Source organism: Otolemur garnettii, unplaced genomic scaffold (genome assembly GCF_000181295.1).
Source record: "Otolemur garnettii isolate 467f Iridium unplaced genomic scaffold, OtoGar3 scaffold00001, whole genome shotgun sequence".
Taxonomy (NCBI): Eukaryota; Metazoa; Chordata; class Mammalia; order Primates; family Galagidae; genus Otolemur; species Otolemur garnettii.
In genome coordinates, this window is record NW_003852396.1 from 42,193,462 (window position 1) to 42,213,595 (window position 20,134).

Sequence of the window (20,134 nt, forward strand, 5' to 3'; positions counted from 1 at the left end):
ATCACTGATGCTTTACAGAAAGTTTATGAGGACAGTTTCCCCAAAGAAATCAGCAGTGTACAAATGGATAATTCATTGTAAGAAGAAGCAGGATGGTGTTGAAGATGAAGTCTTCAGTGGAAGATGATCTACAGGAATTTTCAAGGGAATATTCTTCTTATTTGTGCCCTAACTGAAGAGGACCAACAAGTAACAGTACAAATAGCCAACACCTTAGACAGCTCAATGGATTCTGCTCACACAATTCTGACTGGAAAATTAAAGTGGAGTAAACTTTCCACTCAATGGGCTCCCAGATCAGCTGCAGACCACACCAGAGCTTCTAGGGGTGAGGAGGGAAGGGAGAAGAGGGGCAAGGGAGTTTGGTAAGCTCTTATCTAACAGGCACAATGGAGGGGCCTACGGCACACCTCCCGGGTGAAGGGCTCCACTGCCACTTGGGCCCTACCTAACAAATGCAAACAATGTGATCTGATTGTATTTATCCTTATATTAATCTGAAATTTAAAAAAAAAATAGAAATTTTAAACAAATAGCATCAAAATTCTGGAGCATCTTTTCTAGAAATTGTCACAGGGAATGAAACATACCTCTATTAGTATGATCCTGAAGACAAAGCACAAAGTATTGGCCCCTTGAGAGGTGGAATTGGTCCAGTCAAAGCAAAAGCAGACCAGTCAAGAGCCAAGGTCGCGCCAAAGTTTTTTTGGATGCACAAGGAATTTCACTGTTGACTTTCTGGAGAGCCACAGAATCTTCTTATTTTGAGACTGTGTGGAGAAAGTTAGTGGAAAGCTTCACCAGAGAGTCCTTCTCCACCAGGCCAATGCTCCCAATCATTCCTCTCATCAAACCAGGGCAAGTTTGGGAGAGTTTTGATGGGAAATCATTAGGAATCCATCTTCCAATCCTGAGTTGGCTCCTCCTGACTTTTTTTGGATTCCTAATCTTAAAAAAAAAAAGTTAAAAGGGAAACCATTTTCTTGGGTTAATAATGTAAAAAAGATTACATTAACATGGCTAAATTCCCTCAATTATTTAGTAATGGACTAAATGGCTGGTGTCATTGCTACAAAAGCACCTTGACCTTGATGGAGTTTATGTTGAGAAATAAAGTTTTATATTTTTATCTTTTAATTCCATGTTTGTACATACTTTTATAAGTCCTTATACTACATTACTATGAAGACAGAGCAGTCAGTCTTTATTGAGCAGTTATTATGCTCCTGAACTTTCATATAATAAACTTGGTTAATTTTCACAGCAACCCTGACAATTAGATGATAATACTGCTGCCTTCTAGATTAGGAAAATGAGCCTTAGGCAGTTAACTAACATCTCTTGTCATATAGCCAGTAAATCATGAAGACGAGATTCAAAAGCAGTTTATTCAAAAACCAGAGGCAGGAGGAGATTGACTAAGAACTTGCATAACTATATTACCATAAATTACCTCAATCCCTGACAAGTAACTCAATGCTATCCAACTAAGAGTGAGAGAAAAATCAGTGAAACAAAAAAATTTAAATAAAACATTATTTAATATTTACCAGTGCTTTGTTTTGCAAATAAAGGGGAGCTTTTTTCATATGTTTTGTATTGTATTTTCATTGAAAATAAGTTTTCTCTCTTCTCAACTCTAATAAATGAGTATAGAATAAAAGCTAAAGCAAATTAGACTTGACTGAGGCAGTCACATGACTCCTTCTGGTCCTAACTCTGAATCAGTTATTGCTTTAGAGAGAAAGGGGGCAAAGCAGGCCACGGGGGGCAATAGCTGTACATGGAAGCCCTGCGCTAGCACAGGCACCTGCCTGTCTGGATTTCTAAAATGTCCTTTCTGTATGCTCTACTCTGCTGCCCCATCTCTTGGAATAGCCATTACTTCCTGAATTACTGACGTCCACCATTTTCCTAAACCACATCTGGGGATTGCTGCATCCCGAGACATGGCCCTTGGCCATTGGCTAAGTCTCTCCAGGTGACACGGTGCTAAGTGTACTCAATGGCAAGCCCAGCTTCCCCGAGTTTCCCTGAGTGACCAATCATCCCTGCCTGACAAGTGCCATCATACAGTCATCGTATATCAGATGATGATGTTTGCATGATGGTGGGTGACCTGCTCTTCCAATGGAAATAAAGAGCGGCCACCCTCCAACCCAGCGGGGAGAGGGAGAAAGCCTCCCCCTGTGTCACATGGTCAGCTGGGGCAAAGCCTTCCCTATGGGTTAGTTTACAAAGTGCACAACTAAGAGAGACCCACACATTTACATTCATCAGATGGTGTCATTATAAGCACAGTCAGAAATGCTTCTGGCTAAGCAGAAAAGGTAATTCTATTGCTTTCACCTCTCAAAGAAACAACCCACAAACAAAGGAGCTCTCACCTTGACACACTGAAAGCTAAACACTCTTTCCTGAAGACAAACTCAGGCAAGAAAATTTAGCAACAACTTACTGTAACCTAAATGATTCCTGCCCTAAAAGCCTATAACCACAGAAGAAGGTCCCACTTCCTTTTAGTACCCCAATAATGATGGCATTAACCCCAGCAGCCGGATTGTTGGTAAACTCTCCCTTCAAAGTGCCCCTTGGTTACTTCAAAGGGTTCTCAAAGGGCTGCCCAAGCCAGTCTCTCAGCCTCAGGCAGGTGCAGCAGGGCTCTCTTCCTTCTCTGGGGTCGGCTGCCCACTCATCCCAAAGCTTCCCTTCTCTTCCTGCCTGTCATGACGGTGTCAGGGACTCGACCAAGGGGGCTCTTCCTTGGAGTGGCCAGGGGGCTCCAGTCACGCCCCACGTAAAGATGTTTTGGTTAACGACTGGCCATGTGTATGACAGTGGTCCCATAAGATTGCAATGGAGCTGAAAACCTCCTATTGCCTGGTGACACTGTGGCCATCATAAGTCATAGTACCAGGCATCTTACACGTGTTTGTGGTGGTCCTGGTGTACACAAACCTTCTGTACACCAGTCGTGTGAAAGTATAGCACGTGCAATTAAGTAGAGCACATTGTCCTTGAAAATGGTAATAAACAGCTATGTTATCAATTTATGTTTTTACTATACTATATGCATCATTATTTTAAAGTATACTTCTACCTTTTAAAAAATGTTTTTAACTGTAAAGCAGCCCCTGGGAGGTGCCTCAGGAGGTATTCCAGAAGAAAGCATTGTTACCACAGGAGATGACAGAGCCATGCATGTTTTTGCGCCCCATGACCTTCCGGTGAGATAAGATGTGGACGTGGACGACAGCGATATTGATGATCCTGACTCTGTGTAGACCGAGGCTAATGTACGTGTTTGTGTTTTAATTTTTTAAAAAAAAATTTAACAAGCAAAAAAACCCTTTTAATAGAAAACAGCTTATAGAATGAGAATACTAAAAAGAAATTATTTTTGTACAGGGATATCACATGTGATGTTTTAAGCTAAGCGTTATTACGAGAGTCGGAAAGTTCCCCAAATTAAAAAACTTTATAAAGTAAAAAGGAAGCCAAAGTTAATTTATTATTAAAGAAAGAAAAAAATTTAATACATTTAGTGTAGCCTGAGTGTATAGTGTTTACAAAGTCTACAGGAGTGTTCGATCATCTCCGAGGCCTTCACGTCCCCTCACCCCACACTCACTGACTCACCCAGAACAACTTCCAGTCCTGCAAGCTCCATTCATGGAAAGTGCCCTCTACAGGCGCACCACACTTTTATCTTTTCAGTTCCTTTTTCTTTCTTTCTTTTTTTTCTTTTAGAGGTAAGGGCTTCCGCTATTGCCCAGGCTAGTGTCCAGCGGCACTATCATAGCTCACTAACCTCAAACTCCAGAGCTCAAGTGATCCTCCCGCCTTAGTCTGCATAGCTACACTCTGATGTCCACATGACAACATCGCCTAAGGATGCATTTCTCAGCTGTATCCCCATTGGTAAGCAACCAATGACTGTACCGAGACTCACAACTCCCTAGTCATAGACTTAGTTCTCACATCGTTTCTTACCTAGTAGTCACAATCTTAACTGACCTCCCTGCCTCAGCCAGAGTGAGCTTTCTAAAACACAAAAATGATCATGAATTTCCCCCACGCTGTGGATGTTTCAACACCCACGAACTAAAGCCCAAGCTCTTGGCTTATATACGTGTCTCTTTGCCATCTGCCCCAGCCTTGGTCCAGCTTACTTCCTGATAATCTTCCCATTCCACATGGCCTCTGGTTCAGCCATGCACCTGCCACCACCTCATAAACAAGCTTCCTTCTATCCTGTCCCTTTCCTCGTCCTCTGCCAGGAAGGCTCTTCCTCCTTTTCCCTTGGCACAGCCCACTTAACCTTCATCATGCAACTCAGATCACCCCCTCCACAGTGACGTCCCTGACTCTTCCAGCCATTTTCTTTTCCATGCTCACCTGACAGTTTGTTTCCACCTGCACACAGCTCCAAGCAAAGGCCTGTTTCCATATCTGCCTCCTCCTATAGACTGTGAAGAAACAGTGTCTGGTTCACCTTTGTGCAACCAGGGTGCCAGCTGTGTCCTTGCCCTATAGCTCCAGAACCTGCATGTGCTGTCTATGACCACCCTGAGCCCACTGGGTGACAGATTCTCTGATCCCTCTTAAGAACCATGAAGCCCATGTCAGAGTGGGAAGATGACTCATGTGGTGCACTTCCCACAAATTCCTCCTTGGCTGTGCAGCAGCCAGGGGGTTTCTGCCCCTCCTCCAAAGAGTTCCCTAATGTGTTGGTTCTTTTCTCTCTCTCACTCACTCTCTCTCTCTGTTGAGCAATACATATTGCTCACGTATGTTTCTGTATGTATTGATATTTATAAGAATTGATTTGATTGATACATTGATTGACAGAGGGTTTTGCTATTTTGCCTGGGCCAGAGTGCAATGGTGTCATCATAGCTCATTGCAGCCCTGAACTCCCAGGCCCAAGTTATCCTTTTGCCTCTAGCACCTAAGTGGCTAGGACTATAGGCATGCTCCCCCAGGCCAGCTAATATTTTTATTTTATAATTTTTTCATACACATGTCATTTCACTGTGTTGCCTAGACTGGTCTCAGCTTCCCAAAGTGCTGGGATTATAGGCATGAGCCACCATGCCTGGCCACGAATTGATTTTTTAAATGAAAATAGAATACAGGGTACAAAATAAAGTTTCTTTACACCCAGTCCCACCCCAGAAATGGCTACTTGGGGGTGTTTCTATTCCGAGTTCTCCTGGTGACTTTAACTGCCATACTCATCTCTTTATTTCATGCTTTATCCATCTTGGACAGTACCTATTAACTCCTCAATATGAAATGTGGTGAAATTAGCACTCTTCCTCCACTTCCCACTTCTGTTTTCCATTCCCTCTCCACCTTCTCGATCTTTATAAGAGATAGTCTTTATTATTCTTCTGATGATTATCATTAAATAATATACTTAAACCTCTGTCTTCATCAAATTTATGCAAACGTATACCCTCGTTCTCTGTTAAATGCACTTACACTGCCATCTACTTCTCCCCTGTAGCCTCCCTATTTTTGCCAGCTAACCATATTTCAATAGGTCAAGAAATTCATAACACTTGTATCCTATGGTACAATTACAATTAAGTCTGCTTGGTCTATTGATTGAAAAATTAGAAAACCCACAAGTAGAATCTAAATATTATAACTAGATAACTATTATTTGCTGTATTACCATGTAGTGTGACTGAGGTTATGAGCAAGAGAAATGGAAATCTCTGTTCCTAGCCTGTGAACCCATCTGATCCTGGGACCTTTTTAAATTATACATCTTTAACCACCTTTTAAAATCATGCTAATTTGTCTTTTCAAGGTTCCCTCTTCCTCTTAGGTCAGTGTTAATAAGATTAATACGGTAGATCCTCCATAGTTGACCACATGCCTACATTGACCACCTCCTTAAGTTGACCTAACTTGGCTGGGTTCACACCTATAATCCTTGCACTCTGGGAGGCTGAAGTGGATAGCTTGATCTCAAGAGTATGAAACGAACCTGAGCAAGAGTCAAATCCTGTCTCTACCAAAAATAGAAAAACTGAGGCAAGAGGATCTCTTGAGCCCAAGAGTTGGAGGTTGCTGTGAGCTGTGATGCCATAGCACTGTACCCAGAGTGACACCTTGAGACTCTGTCTCAAAAAAAAAATAAATTGACCTAACTTTCAGAGATTGGACATGCATCACTTGGGTATATCAGTACAGTAGGCCTAGTTCCTTATGTTGACCACCTCCTATGTTGACCAGTTTGTTACACTCCCTTGGGTGGTCAACTTCGAAGTTCTACTGTATATACTTTGCCAGCAAGTCATTTTTTCCTTTAAATTCTTGAATTGATTGCCACATGTTTGATTCTTTTTTGTTTTCTCTCTGTTTTTACTTTTTTCAAGTTTTTGAAGCTATTTCAAGAACTAGCTTCCAAATAAGTGTTATCTATAATTAATTTAATTTTAATAAATACACTAAACTATAATCTTATAATTTGAGGTTTTATTTTTTATAGATCTCCTTGTTAGCTTCATTTGGTTTATTTTGTTGTTGTTTCATTAATTCCTGAAGACAAATACTTTGTTCTCTTACTTTTTCTTCTTTCTTCTCCTACAGTAATGGCATTCGAGGTCATACATTTTCCTCTGGGAACAGCCTTTGCTGAGTCACTAATTTTTAGTTTTCTGTTTCTCCTTCTTATTGTCTGTTAGCAATAGAAATTTCCCTTTTGATTTCCTCCTTGAGCCAAAGATCACCTAACTAAGTGCATGCTACTTAAATTGTTAAGCTTTTTCTTCACTCTCTAATAACTTATTTTTGATGTTATAATATTATGATCAGAAATTTTGTCTGTAAAATTCGTTAATTAAAAAAAATTGTTGGTTCAGCACTCATAGCTCAGTGGTTAGGATGCCGGCCACATACCCCAGAACTGGTGGGTTCAAACCTGGCCCAGGCCTGTTAAACAACAATGACAACTGCAACAAAAATATAGCTGGGCATTGTGGCGGGCACCTATAGTCCCAGCTACTGAGGAGGCTAAGGCAAGAGAATCACTTAAGCTTAAGAGTTTGAGTTGCTGTGAGCTATGATGCCAGGGTACTCAACCGGGGGCCATAAAGCGAGACTATCTCAAAAAATATTTTAAGTAAAAAAGAACTATTTGGGCATCACCTGTGGCTCAAAGGAGTAGGGTGCCAACCCCATATGCCAGAGGTGGGTTCAAACCCAGCCCCGGCCAAAAACTGCAAAAAAAGAAAAAAAAGCACTACTTTATTTATCTCCTGTGTGATTGTAGTCTCTTTGCTAGAAATAAATATGATTTCCAGTGAACCAGGTGGAAAAACAGTTGTCATGGATCCCAAAGTTTGACTGCTGCACTAGTATTTGACAAGTCTAGGGCTCAGCCAGGCAAACAGCGGACAGAGCTAATTTCCTAGCCAGTTAACAGCAGCTCCATCCATACTGGGTCTCAGCCTGAGGATCTCAGAGTCATCCTTGACTCTGTTTCCTCTTGCGTTCCAATCAGGAGACTGGGATTGACCCCATACCTGACCACAAGTCATCATCTGCATGGCCACCGCCCTGGTCCAAGCACTGTGATCTCTCACCTGTACGTAGTTCTCCCTGCTGCTACTCTCACCCCCTGCAATTTATTCTCAGCACAACAACCACGTGATAGTCTTATTAAAAGAGGAGCCAGATCATGCTGCTCTTCCGCTCAAAAGCCTTCAGTATGGTCATGGGACGCTTATCGAGGGGCCTAGGTTCTGAGAAATACTTGGCACCTTTAGGCAGTTTCGTCATTGTGTGAACATCACAGAGTGAACTTACTCACCTCTTGATGGTCTAGCCTGCTCCACACCTAGGTTACATGGGATAGCCTACTGCTCCTAGGCTACATACCCATACAGCACACTCTGTACCAAATAGTGCAGGCAGCTGTAACACGGTGGTAAGGATTTATGTATCCACGCATATCAGAACATGGGAAAGACAAAGTAAAAGTATAGTACAAGAGATTTGAAAAGGGCCAGGTGCAGTGGCCTAGTATTCTGAGAGGCTGAGGCTAGAGGATCACTGGAGCTCAGGAGTTCTAGGCTGCAGTGAGCTCTGATCATGCCAGTGTACTCTAGGCTGGGCAACAAAGTGAGACCTTGTCTCTTAAAAAAAAAAAACAACCCAAAGTGAGAGAGAGAGAGATTAAAAAATGGTATACCTGTACAGGGGACTTACTATGAATTACAGAACAGGAGCTATTCAGGGTGAGTCAGCAAGTACATAGTGAGTGACACAGGCTGCACTAAATTTATTTATTTTTAAATTAGCAGTAAGCTGAATAAATCTGGCTTACTGTAATTTTTTTACTTTAGTAACATTTTGCCAGAATCCCAGCTACATGGCACACTGAGGCGGGAAGGATTGCTTGAGACCGGGAGTTCAAGACCAGCCTGGACAACACAGCAAGGCATAAAATAAAAAAAGAAACAAAATGGAAATGTTTTACTTTTAAATATTTTTAACTGTTGGGCTCTTTTGTAATAATGTATCTCAAGACCTAAATACACTGTACACCATCCAAAACTATTTTCTTTTTTAATATTCTTATCCTATAACATATTTTCCATTGAAACATTTTTGTTTTACTTTTTCAACGTTTTTGTTAAAAATTAAGACACAAGGAAGGAAATGCTGTATCACCCGGAAGCCAGGGCGTCTAAGCCCTCTGGTTGACTTCTTTTGTGAGAATACTTATTCTCCCATGTTCTTGGCATCCGGCAACAGGGAATATGGGCAAAGCTGTAGTCATCTGAGGAATCAGGTCCCGAGGTTGTAAAGCCATGCGTTGTGCTTTGCCTGGAATGGATTGTAGAGAGATGGACTTACATGAGGACTACCAGTCCCCGTTTGATTTTGATACAGGAGTGAACAAAAGCTATCTCTACTTGTCTCCTAGTGGAAATTCATCTCCACCCGGATCACCTGCTCTTCAGAAATTTGGTCTGCTGAGGACAGATCCAGCCCCTGAGGAAGGAGAGGATGTTGCTGCCACCGTCAGTCCTACAGACGACCTATCAGAAGAGGAGCGAGAAGAGCTGAGACGAGAACTGGCAAAGGTTGAAGAAGAAATTCAGACTCTGTCTCAAGTGTTAGCAGCAAAAGAGAAGCACCTAGCAGGGATCAAGCGGAAACTTGGAATCGGTTCACTACAAGAATTAAAACAGAATATTGCCAAAGGATGGCAAGATGTGGCGGCAACATCTGCATACAAGAAGACATCTGAAGCATTGTCTCAGGCTGGACAGAAGGCTTCCGCTGCCTTTTCATCCGTTGGCTCCGTCATCACCAAAAAGCTGGAAGATATCAAAAACTCCCCAACCTTGAAATCATTTGAAGAAAAGGTTGAAAACTTAAAGTCTAAAGTAGGGGGAACCAAGCCTGTCGGTTTTGACTTTGGAGAAGTCTTGATCAACTGCAAATGCTAGTGCCACCACCAGGGAGCCTCATCCAGAACCAACACAGGAGAGCCTGGGAGATTCCTACCTTTGTTCTGCGTCCCACTGCCAGAGGCTGCAAGCGAGATCTGAGCACATCTTGTCAACATTTGTGAATTTCTACCAGATGGGCTTTTACTTAGCTTTACATACTCCTTTGACCAAATAGCTTGTGGGTTAAACAAAATGAAAATATCTCCACCTCTACTCCTGGGAAACACCCTCTAATGTATCTTTAAGGCCCTTTATTTAGGAAACACCATTATAAAAACACTCGTAGTACCTGGGGACGCGGAATAGAATGATCTAAGAAGCTGCAGGTTGTAACAGTCTCTTTCCTACTTTACAAATTGCTATCGATCTGGGAAGTCAGTTTGGTCTTTGTCTTCTATAAGGTTTCTTTTTCTCTTTGAAACTGTGTATTTGATTCCTAATTAAAATTGTTCTTTTACATTTTCTGAATCCTAGTTATTAAAAGTCTTGGTATATTTTCTTTACCTCTAAGGGAAGAGCTACCAGTTACAAAAAATATTTTGAAATAAACACTGTTTTGGTATAAGGTACATATCTTGGGTGTCTGAAGACACCGGATGAGAATAAATAGTTCTACATCCAATTTGTTACAGTTGTGTGACTGTATGTACAGTAATCAAACTTGTAGGTGGTAAGAGTGGACCCCCCTCCATCCTTATTAATCTCCATGTGTAACAGTAACCTTGTCAGTATGTTGGTTATTATGCTACTCATATCAACTAATTTTTTTTTACCAGGTTAAAATTGTAATTTGAGTAAATTGACAAAACAACATTTCAACTTAAGCATATTGTCAGTAGGTTGAAATATGAGCACTCCTTTCAATTCAAACTGAAAGAGTTTTAGATCTAGATTGTTGTAAAACTGTCAAAATCAATCACATTGTGGGGAACATTGCTGTCTTCATTTAATCTATTTAGTACCATGTAAGCACACAAAGTTACGTGACTAATACAACTTGAGCATTTTTTTACACGAAGGAGTTGGTGATAACTCCTGAGAATGTAATACATTAATAAAAATCAACTCATCCTTTTTCTACTTATTTGTTTTCAATGTGTTAGAAACTCTTCTAAAAGGATACTGTAGATACTGTCCCCTATTTGAGAACTGAGTGTTGGGGCTGAATGAACCAAAGCCTCTGGATGAATTTGCATAGAGGTCAAGGTACTCGATTAATTCTAATAATTACTTACCACCACCACCTTTTCCTTATGCTGTATATGTTTATGCCCTAGAATGTTGTATTTGTTATTTATTAAGATGCGATTGTTTTATTATTTTTTATGCCAAATGTTAATTGCCAAGCGTAGAGTGATCTAAAGCATTTTTTAAAAGCATGGCTAGATTTACTTCAGGATAAATTATCTTTTGAAAACCAAATTTGAAAAGCTGCAAGTGTTGATTGTTATGGAATAACATGTTGCCATTCTTGTTTGCTAGAGCTTTTGTTAGTATTTTGAATGCCATTAAAGCTATGCTTTATTATATGTGAAAAGCTTAAGACATTCTGTGTATCAGTATTCTAGGTCTAGAAAAAACTTGTTATAATAAAGAAACAACCGATGTCTGTACTAAAAAGAAATGACAATTTTTAAACCATCAACTTTAAATCATTGCTTAGTGGCATCAGATTAACATATTCTAAATAATTGCCTTTTATCGGATTTAAGGCAAAGGTGATTGAAACATCGTCTCAGTGGAGTGGATCTTCAGAAATGTATCTTTGTATAAAAATATTGTGGTGATTTAACATCACTGTTGAATAATTTTTTCTGTCATTTAGTCTTTAAATTTTTTTAAAATTCCAACATCATTACATTGTTTCCTGGGTATCCCACCCTATTACTATCTTTTTAACAAGGCAAATGGAGTAAGGTGGCAATTTCTTTAGTTGAGGGGAAAGTCCTCAAGTCTCTTTGCTGTCTAGCTGGAAGGTTATGTACTACCCAAATGGGGTGAGTATATATATAGGTACATATCAGGGATGGCTGTGAAAGAAGAAATTGGAAAATCACTTTCCTAGACATCTACACTTAATCTTTAAAAAATATAATCTACTGTAAAGTGCAAAGAGTGGAGCTGAGTTTAGAAAAATAGACACGGATTTAGAAATATTATTCAAAATGGCCTTTGTGGCAGTGCATATTATGAATTCATAGATATTTAAGCAATTTGAAACACAGTAAATAATTAATGGACATACCACAAAGAGGTCCCGGTTACTGTGCTTTGTGTTTGACATGATATGGGAGCAAGAGAGTGGAATCTCAGATACTTAGGAAATGTCAAATATTTAAGGACTCGAGAAGTGTAATAGGAGAAAATATCCTTGAAGATACCTCCATCTTACAAAAAGGAATGTCTTTAATTTATGGAGTTTGTGAGAAATAAAACAGGACTTCTTATGCTTAAAAAGGCCAAGGTGATTGGCTAGGAGAGTAGAACTCAGTAATTATTGTAGCAGCTCTAATGTGAAATAGGAAAATAGTGTTTAGTTTGGACTGGTTCTGGATCTGTTAATCAAGAGATACATACTGTCTATTTTTTTGTATAGTATTTGAAAACAATAAAACTTCTATGATTTGGATATGGGTAAAAAAAACAAATTAAGACACCAACACACACATTAGCCTAGGCCTACACAAGGTCAGGTTCATCCACATCACTATTTTCCACCTTCACGTGGTCTTATCTCACTGGGAGGCCTTCAGGGGCAATAACATCCATGGAGCTGTCACCTCCTATGATAACAATGCCTTCTTCTGGATACCTCCTATGGACTGTCCTGAAGCTGTTCTACAGTTAAGTTTTTATTAAGAAGGAGTATGTGTATAGTAAAAACAAATTGATAGCATAGTTGTTTGTTATCATTTTCAAGGACAATGTGCTCTACTTAATTGCACGTGCTATACTTTCACACGACTGGTGTACAGAAGGTTTGTGTACACCAGCACCTCCACAAACTCGTGTATGATGCCTGGTACTATGACTTATGATGGCCACAGTGTCACCAGGCAATAGGAGGTTTTCAGCTCCATTGCAATCTTAGGGGACCACTGTCATACACATGGCCAGTCATTAACCAAAACATCTTTACATGAGGCGTGACTGGAGCCTCCTGGCCACTCCAAGGAAGAGCCCCCTTGGTCGAGTCCCTGACACCGTCATGACAGGCAGGGAAGCTTTGGGATGAGTGGGCAGCCGACCCCAGAGAAGGAAGAGAGCCCTGCTGCACCTGCCTGAGGCTGAGAGACTGGCTTGGGCAGCCCTTTGAGAACCCTTTGAAGTAACCAAGGGGCACTTTGAAGGGAGAGTTTACCAACAATCCAGCTGCTGGGGTTAATGCCATCATTATTGGGGTACTAAAAGGAAGTGGGACCTTCTTCTGTGGTTATAGGCTTTTAGGGCAGGAATCATTTAGGTTACAGTAAGTTGTTGCTAAATTTTCTTGCCTGAGTTTGTCTTCAGGAAAGAGTGTTTAGCCTTCAGTGTGTCAAGGTGAGAGCTCCTTTGTTTGTGGGTTGTTTCTTTGAGAGGTGAAAGCAATAGAATTACATTTTCTGCTTAGCCAGAAGCATTTCTGACTGTGCTTATAATGACACCATCTGATGAATGTAAATGTGTGGGTCTCTCTTAGTTGTGCACTTTGTAAACTAACCCATAGGGAAGGCTTTGCCCCAGCTGACCATGTGACACAGGGGGAGGCTTTCTCCCTCTCCCCGCTGGGTTGGAGAGTGGCCGCTCTTTATTTCCATTGGAAGAGCAGGTCATCCGATATGGCACAGGCTGCAATGAACACAAGAGGCCTTTATCTGGGTTACTCGATCACAGCTGTATGCAATTTTCATTACCTGATTGGCTGCAAGAGAAAGCATTTCCCAAGGAAGCCTCAGACCTGACAGCACTCCCAGGAGTCCAAAGCCTTCTTAGAGGCACTGGCCCTGTCTATGCTGAATCAGACCCATGTCATTTTTTACCGAGGGATCTCACACTGGTGTGTGTAGGAGGAGTGGGCATGTGGCTGTGCGACATTCCCCAGATCTGTATCAGTTGCCTTCTCTTTTTTCACCTCAAAAATATTTTGGAAAGGAACGTCTCTCCAATGTGTCTCAGGCTGCTTCCTGTCCCACTTCCCTGGACAAACACAGGGCTGTTTTGGGAGGCTCGGCGCCTGTGGCTCAAGCGGCTAAGGCGCCAGCCACATACACCTAAGGTGGCGGGTTCGAATCCCCAGCCCGGGCCCGCCAAACAATGATGGCTGCAACCAAAAAATGGCCGGGCGTTGTGGCGGGCGCCTGTAGTCCCAGCTACTTGGGAGGCTGAGGCAGGAGACTCGCTTGAGCCCAGGAGTTGGAGGTTGCTGTGAGCGTGATGCCATGGCACTCTACTCAGGGGGATAGCTTGAGGCTCCGTCTCAAAAAAAAAAAAAAAAAAAAAAAGGGCTGTTTTGGGGACTAAAACAGAAACAATCTCAGAAAAGCAGAGCCTGACAGGCACAGGAACCTCCGCCACATGTCCGCTATCTGCCCGTGTCAGGAGGATGGGAAAACTCATATACAGGGTGTCCATAACGTTCATGTGCAATTTAAAGTAGTTGTCTGTTTACTGTGAACCAGACCCTTGGCATTCTTACTCTAAGCATTGAGTCTTGTGATCTCCTGCAGAGGAGGGCAGTACTGAGCTAGGGTATCCCAAGTCCATGGCCTCCTCCCTGGTCTAAGCTCCCACTCACCTCCTGAATTCTTGTAATAGCTTCTGAGTGATCTCTCCACTTCTAAATATGTTCACTCTATAGCTAGGACAACGTTTTCCAAGTATGTTTGCTCAGGCGACACACACATACTCTTCACTCTCACCCTCGATGCTAAAAAGCCCATCCTGTTGTCCCACACTTTCAGCAGGAAGACAGGTCCCCTGGGGCCAACACAGCCCTGCCTGATCTGGCCCTGCCCCTGTTTTCAGCCTCATCTCGGCCTGGTTCCTCCCTGATCACTGGGCTCCAACGCCTCTGAGCTGTGCCAGGTTCCTTTCTGGCACCAGACCTTCCACAAACGATCACTTCCACCTGGGGGCTGCCAGGAGGCCCCCCTTCCAGCCTCAGTTAACCCCTGTCATCCTGAAGCTCACAACCTAATGTCATTTCTCCAGGAAAGCCCTGGAGTCCCTTTCTTGCTCCGCATTTGTTGTGATCGTAGTCAGTGCTCATGCCAATTTCTCGCTCCCTCTCCTGGTCCTTGGTCTCCTTTCTTTCCAGCCGTTGGTCAAACTTCCCCCTCATCCTCCCTCGATCACCAGTAAATACAGAGTCACTTTTGCCTTTTCCAACTGCCTACAACAATTCTACTGAGACCAAAACACTCCCCTTGAGTGTTTCTCCTTTTAGGGGCTTTGAGAACATCCTTTGCTCCTCTGTCCAAGACTCAGAGCTGAGTCACAGTGTATCTCCCCCAGGAGGCAGGGAACTGGGAAGGGCAGACCTTTATGTAGTACAGGTGAGCAAGGCCCTTCGAGCTGGAAAAATAATGTGCACATCAATGAAAGACCCATGGTTGGGCCTACAGCTCTGTGCTGTGTTTAAGAAATCAAGGGATAGATTAAAAAAAAAAAAAAAGGCAAAGTGGACCCAGTTTTCAAGTTCTAGCAGCTTCTTTGAAAGCGTTGAAGCCCTTTAAGCCATTCTGTTTGTAGCAGGAGCACGACTGGGTCAAATCCATCTCAGTCAACACTTGGTAGCTGCTCTAGATGAGACACCGTTCAAGGTCCTGGGACACGGGCTGAACACCGTACTGCCCCTACCCCGGTGCAGAGGTGGAGAGGACCCGAGACAGGAGTGTACAGCACCTGCTAAAGACAGGGAGGCCGGGCCGGGCGTGCCACCCAGTAGAGGGCGGAGGGTGAGGAGAGGCCTGGAGAACAGACAGAGGGTAATATCTGAGCTAGTTTCTAAGGAAAAGGAGAATTTCATCAGACAAGTAAGGCAGGAGAGTAACCCAGATGAGAGGAAGAACCAGAGCAAAGCGCAGAACCTGGAAAGTGGAAACTGTTTGAACAACAGTGAGGGGTTTGTATCACCGAAGCATTGGGTGTGTGTTAACAAATAGCGTGACTAATTTATTGTCCAAATTGGGATGCTTTTGAGAGCAAAATGGCACACTATTAATAATCATAGGCATCAACCAAGACTGCAGCAGGCGAATCAGACTTTGGGGCAGGAAGGTCGTGACTGGACACCAGACTGGAGCATAGGCCGGGTGGGGATTTGAAGCAGCTTAAAGCTGCTGAGGAGTCAGAATTTGATCCTTGAGGCCCTGAAATGCCATCAATGGGTTTTAAGCAGGGTCGTCATGTGATGGTCCCTGTGTTGGGGAAGTATCACCCAGGCAGCCATGTTGAGGTTTAAAGTGTGCAGAAAAGGGGCTGGTCTGTGAGCTTCACCAGGCAGGAAACACATCCCTTTGTCATTTATGCCCAATGTGTACCCAGAGGGTAGAAGGCTGTCCCCCACAGAGAAGGTGCTTAATAAGACCCTCAAACACAGGCCCTTCCATGACCTCTCCCTTTCCCACCCATTATCACCAGCATTCCCTTCTCCCTTTCTCTGCTTAATTTTTCTCCATGAACTCATCACTCTCTGACATGCTGTGGGTTGTGGCCGTGTCCTCCCTCTAAGCACGAGGGCAGAGACTTTTGCCGGCTTTGTTCCCTCTGGTGCCTGGAACAGAGAAGACACCAGCACGCATGTGTCGAGGGAAGAGGAGGCCAGGAGAAACGTTTGGAGTCCCTGACAGCTGTGCGGGTGTGGGAGGACGAGGCTCTGGAAAGGGTGGTGCAGTAGAGAGAAAGACAGAGACAACCCGAAACTAAACAAGCAAGTGCCCAGGCCTCACCCTGAGCGCCGTGCTGCCCACAGGCGGTGGGGTCCCGGGCCTGTGATCTGCAGGAATCCCCAGGCCTCCCGGCTGTAAATCATTAACACCTCCCCTTCCCTCTGTCTGGCTGCCTAGCCAAGGTCACCGTCGTGCCCTGCATAGTCCGACTCCCTAAGTGTTCCTAACTCGCCTGTGAATGTTTGATGAAAGAGTAGCATTTGTCCCACGAGCAGAGGGAAAGGAACCTAAGTTCACAAAGTTCATTTTCAAGCATTTTTCTCTCAGTCCAAGAAGTTTAGGTGCCTTTTCTCTGCTAGGAAATAGACCTTTTCAATGGCTGTCCTCCCTTCTGGGACCTGCTTTGAGGGCCCTTTCCCTGAGCCGGGGGGCCTTTTTCTCCAGCAGGCCTCTCTCTTCAAGTTCTTTCATTTCTTCTGTATGGCTATTCTCGTGTCTCACCCCTGAATAAATTGGGCAAGTGGGCTTTGGGATCCTCCTTCAGGATAACGCAGCCCATGGTGAGCCACACCCCAAACCTCAAATGACTAGGAACGTAAGGCTCTCTGGTCTCCCACCTCTCCATCTGGGCAACTGTCAGTCCCAAGCCAGGATTGCAGTCTCTTATGGGAAAGCTATGGGCCATCCTTCACGGCAATAAAACCCCTGGTGACTTGCCTGGGCCTGCCTGGACCTGTTAGAGACTGTGCCATGGTAACAAACTGTCACCACCACATTCCACACCAGGCTGGCACTGGGTGGGGACAAAGGAGTGGGCTGGGGGGTATTGGTACTTAAAGTCTAATGCCTCAGGTCCTACCATCTGGAAAGAACAGCCACTAGGGACTACTAGGAAACTGAGGATACCTGGGGACAACACCTAGCTGGTCTGATGTGGAGACTCAGGTGTTGAGGGTGGAATTCCAGGGCAGGTCAGTCTTCAACAATGAGCTCAATGCTAAGAAGCAAACCTAGACCCTGTGTGGAGTCCAAGGTGATGAGGCTGCAGGAGAAGACAGCAGAGGTAACACATACGTCCATTCTTATTTTTTTTTTATTGAATCATAACTGTGTACATTAATGCAACCACGGGGTACAATGTGCTGGTTTTATATGCAATTTGAACTGTTTTCATCAAACTGGTTAACATAGCCTTCACGGCATTTTCTTAGTTATTGTGTTAAGACATTTATATTCTACACCTAGTAAACTTCACATGTACCCTTGTGAGATGCACTGTAGGTGTGGTCCCACCAACTGCTCTCCCTCCATCCATTCTCCCCCCTCCTCTCCCTTTACCCTTCTTCTTGGGTTTCATAGCACGACTGAGTACACCAGATACTTTTCTTTCATTCATGAGATACCTTGCTAAGAAGAACATGTTCCAGCTCCATCCATGTAAACACGTAAGAGGTAAAGTCTCCATCTTTCTTTAAGGCTGCATAATATTCCGTGGGGTACATATACCACAATTTATTGATCCATTCATGGGTTGATGGGCACATGGGCTTCTTCTATGACTTAGCAATTATGAATTGGGCTGCAATAAACATTCTGGTACAAATATCTTTGTTATAATGTGATTTTTGGTCTTCTGGATATATACGTAGTAGAGGGATTGTAGGATTGAATGGCAGGTTTATTTTTAGATCTCTAAGTGTTCTCCAAACATCTTTCCAAACATCTGTCCATTCTTAAGAATAAGGCCAGGTGGAAAATGGAATTGACACTAAAAACTGAGAGCATGCTGGTGAGACTCACAAAAAGGTCACAAGAAAGAAGGCATTATTCTGGTCTAAGGCACAACTTGACAGAGTCCCCTAATCATCTCTTTCCACTTTCAGCAATCCATATAGTTCAATTGCTGTTTAGGACCTGGGCTTTCCTAGAGGTGCCCAGATATTTTCCTTCTACTGGGATTGATTCTGATAGCTGGAGTTGGTGGCTTATTCATTAATTCACAAGTTCTCACTGAGTCTATTGGCAGGTCCTGTGATACCACAGTGAGAGCTCCTGGGTCCATGAAGGGGCTGACTAACAAATAGGAATTATAACTTCTTATGTAAGTACTATAATTGGGCAGTTCTTCTGAAAAGAGTCAGAGGTATAGATTGCAGGAAGCAAAATCATTGCAAAGGGGAACACAGAAGGAAGTTAGGAAGCCAGGGAGGGGGGAAACAGTAAAGGGGTCCAAGGGGATCTGGATGCAGCCCCACACCTGATACAGGCACCACCCAACCTTACCCATAAAGACAGACTTCCTGAAGAGGTCACACCACACCCTGCAGGGAATGAGAGCTACCCAGTCAAGGACAGGTGACAGGACTGAAGGGGTTGAGGGGGCCGATGGTGGAAGAGGAAGGGCAGGAGCAAATGCCCCTTTGAGCTAAGCCCTGTGGCCCCACATTCAAATGGACATCTGTCCTCCCCAGGGGTGGGCGGGGGGTAGCTTCTACTCCCAGGTAGAAGTTTGCAGTTAGCAAGACAACAACATCTTTCTTTTTTTTTTTTTTTTTTTTTGAGACAGAGCCTCAAGCTGTCCCCCTGGGTAGAGTGCCGTGGCATTACAGCTCACAGCAACCTCCAACTCCTGGGCTCAAGCGAGTCTCCTGCCTCCGCCTCCCAAGTAGCTGGGACCACAGGCGCCCGCCACAATGCCAGGCTATTTTTTGGTTGCAGCCGTCATTGTTGTTTGGCGGGTCCGGGCTGGGGATTCGAACCCGCCACCTTAGGTGTACGTGGCTGGCGCCTTAGCTGGTTGAGCTATAGGCGCCGAGCCAACAACATCTTTCTTAATAAAACAAATGAAAACATATAATAATGCCTAGTTCCTTTTGAAAAATACCAGTGTGTTGAGGATAATGTCTGCGCCAGACCTCAATGGGAAGTGGTTGGTCACGCCAGCTCCTTCCTAAGAAATCCAGATGCCTACTATCTCCCAGCAGGTCTGCCTCTATTTCCCACCCATGGGTGCCTGCTGAAGCCAGCTGCCCTGGTGTCCAAGGGTCCAAGTCACCCCTCTAGAGGAGGAACAAGTCTCCTATTTGCCTCGCAACCTGAATTCCACTCTGGGAAGACAGGAGAGGCTCATGGCTGGGGAAGAGAAGAACGTCCTCGACATTTCTGTTGGAAACATCTTCAAAGTAAAGACAAATTAGCCTGAGGGAACAGTTTCTTGCCTTCCTTCAAATCCTCTTTCAATTTTAATAAAAATCTGCACTTTGTGTGGCTTTATATTCTAGAACAGCTGTACCTTGGTGACTACAATACATGATGGTTCAGCCTCTAGACCATAAATCTAATATTTCTGTCTCTGCCTCAAACAGGGATACTTAATTTTTTAGAATGTCCAAATATCAGTAAAACTAAAGAGCATGAAGTTAGACTAATGTCTTTCATAAATGAAGAAACTGAGGTACAATAAGGGGAAGTGAAGGTAACAGATCTAGAACATGGTGATTAGTTTCTGGGGCCTTCCCCTCCATGATTCGGGAAGGTCCTGCTGGTTCCAATATGTGGGTGGGAATGAGACACAGAAAGGGGCAGCGTCCACACAGCTTCCACTCAAAGGTCAGTGTCCAGAGCCTGCTCCCTAGAGCTGCTCTCCCCACTCTGGCCGGGGGCCCTGACCCTCAGGGCAGGTCTCCTAGACTATTGGGTAGAGGCCAGGGTTAAATTTTCTCTTAAAGAGTGGTATGATAAAGTAGAAAAATCTCTGGGTCTTAGAGGTAAAGTCCAGGATCCTGT

The 20,134-nt window shown here is 43.6% G+C and overlaps 1 pseudogene across 1 annotated transcript; it reads left to right on the forward strand.

The window, feature by feature from the left end:
• Positions 1–8,852: 8,852 nt before the first annotated feature.
• LOC100966506 lies at positions 8,853–9,727 on the forward strand (annotated as a pseudogene). The gene has a single exon (XR_002772168.1). The product of XR_002772168.1 is annotated as a tumor protein D52 pseudogene (transcript).
• The last annotated feature ends 10,407 nt before the right edge of the window (positions 9,728–20,134 follow it).